We start from the raw sequence: 2500 nt of genomic DNA on the forward strand, positions 1-2500 counted from the left end.
GTTACTGTTGCTGTTGAAAATATCCCAAAAAACACATTACCCATCCATTTCTCGATACCTGCTTATCCTGTGTGTGATTCCAGAGGACATTGAGCAAGAGGCTGTGTGCCCTGGACCGGTCACCATTCTATAACAGAGTCAGAAGGTTTAAACCCCCTTTTCATCTGTCAATTTACATCTAATATAAGTTTAAAATTCAGGTCTTTGGACAGTGGGACTAAAACCAGAGGACCCTCAGGTAACGTTCCCTCCATTTTCGGACCCAGAACCTTCCTGCTGTAAGGCTAAGAGTACTAACTGCCACTGTGTCGCTCCCAAACAAAGCAGACACAAGTATTTCAGACATGCTATAAACTTTAATAGACATATTGATATTTCTGAAAAGAAACAAAGTTATCCCTAGTTTTATTTACAATACAGGAATAAAAAAATTGTCACATAAAGTACAATGGTAAAAACAACATAGAGAACTTAAATAATTATTTTATTTGTGTAACTACTTAAATAATGAAAATGGTTATTCTATTCACACCACGCCGTCTCAGCAGCTACAATGCAACTTTCACATTAAGTGCTAAAAAAAATTATAATTTCCATTTTACAGCATGAATTCCATTTTGACTCATTAGACCAGGTAGAGTAGATATATTTCAGCAAACACCAGCGAGGTGCAAGATGAACAGTAAATATACCTTTAGTCAATACAGACACTGAATTTGAAAGAAAGCTCACACTTAGAACCGTGTGTTCAGGGGGGAAGCCGAGAGATGAAACGTTTTCCTTCAAAGACATGATGATGAACGACGCTGCCACGATTCAGTCGATGGAATTTGAAAGAGATCAAATGATTAATAGGGTAAATGATGTGGTGTGTCTGTGTGAACTTCAGCTTGGCATCTGAAAAGACACATTATTGTGGATCCGGCCATTATCTGTTTGTGTTTCACTGAATTTTAACTGTCAACGTGGAGCCATTTCATCTCTTCTCTTTGAGTCAGACACATAACAATGCTCATTAAAATGTACTGTCGAGTCTTGACATTTGCAAATTCTTCGTTAAAACTTCTATCCATTAGACGTATCCTGGGGTTAATCTTCAATCTGCTCCTCACAGATAAGATCTGCCGCTGACTGTGCGCTGCTTCCACAGTGACTTGGTGGCCCGAATGCATCTCTGATCATTTCACAACAGAGACACGTTTCTGACAGTCGAAATGAGACCACATGTCAGGGAGGGGAGATAGATGGACTAACTGCTCCAAATTACTCTATGCGGGCACAGACATGCATTACCTGTACACTGGGAGACAAAATCTACGAAAATACATGTGTCCTTCATGGCAAATACTGCATATGTATAAGTGAAAACATGAAATGACATGAACTGACAAGCTTAGTGTAAAACGGCTTTCTATAAACACCATTCTCTCCCATATATTATTACGCTTAAAAAAATAAACCCTCCTCTATGATAACAATAGTAATGCTATAGTATTTTGCAATGCTAAGTAGTACTTAGGTAAGCTCTATTGGAAATATACATCACCACGCTCTCGTCCCTTTGTAGCAACTGGAGTTTTGAGTTTGGGTGTGTGATGTAATTAAATGGGTTTGTACCTGTGATAGTGCGGTGTGTGTGTGTGTGTGTGTGTGTGTGTGTGTGTGTGTGTGTGTGTGTGTTTGTGTGTGTGTGAATACAAAACGGTCGTCATTGCCTCCCAGCAAGTCTTTAAATTAATTTTGAAAATTAAAGTGAATGAAGAAAATGAATACAGTGCATAGGAGTCAGTAACTCCATTCAGATTGTATGAGACTGGCTTTGACAAAAAAGAAGCACAATCCTGTCACTCAGTCGTTCCTGTTTCTATGTCGGTAACAGTCTTCTGTTTTGTACAATGATAGTAATAGCGTGTGGCAAAAACAAATCTATACCAAAGTAAACATACTGTATACTTTTATAGCTTTTTATGACAATGTGCCCACAATCTAAATACAACATAAATGTGAGACAATGGTCCGTCTCTCTTGTATTAGTGCCTTTAGAATAGTATAGCATCAAGGACATTGAGCTCTACCCACGATTCCCATAGACTTCTCAGCTTTTTACAGTATTACTGACTAACTGAGGATGAGACACAGAGTGTTCCTTCAAAGTCTATGTTTAGACATTTATTTTGTTGTGTTATGGCTGAATATAAACTATGAGCACAAATTGGGTCTCCAGCTCATCAAACATGCCACTCCTTAGAATTATGACTCCTAAGCGAACCCCTGTCCGCCCAAATGTCTCCATTTTTTGGGGTGCTCTGTGATGCCACAGATGACCCATGAAGATATCCAAAGTTCTGGGTTAAAAATGGTCTGTTCCTGCGGAGACTGTGTGGGTCTCCTGTGTGGCTCATCAGAGAGGAGGTCTAACGCACAGTCAGCCACATGCGGGTGTTTCTGACTGAGAGAGGAAAGTCTTAGTGGAGCTTCCATAACTGGGCAACGCTTGTCG

At 39.6% G+C, this 2500-nt stretch overlaps 1 protein-coding gene across 1 annotated transcript in view; it reads right to left on the reverse strand.

The window, feature by feature from the left end:
* Window positions 1-467: 467 nt before the first annotated feature.
* hhip (hedgehog interacting protein) overlaps window positions 468-2500 on the reverse strand; it is a 30232-nt gene continuing 28199 nt past the window's right edge. Inside the window, exon 13 of the mRNA XM_076147959.1 lies at window positions 468-2500. This exon is cut by the window's right edge and continues 504 nt beyond it. The gene's annotated coding sequence lies outside the window, so the exon portion shown is untranslated.

Source organism: Genypterus blacodes, unplaced genomic scaffold, assembly GCF_046128005.1.
Source record: "Genypterus blacodes isolate CSIRO-AG114 ecotype Tasmania unplaced genomic scaffold, CSIRO-AGI_Gbla_v1 ptg000039l_1, whole genome shotgun sequence".
NCBI lineage: Eukaryota > Metazoa > Chordata > Actinopteri > Ophidiiformes > Ophidiidae > Genypterus > Genypterus blacodes.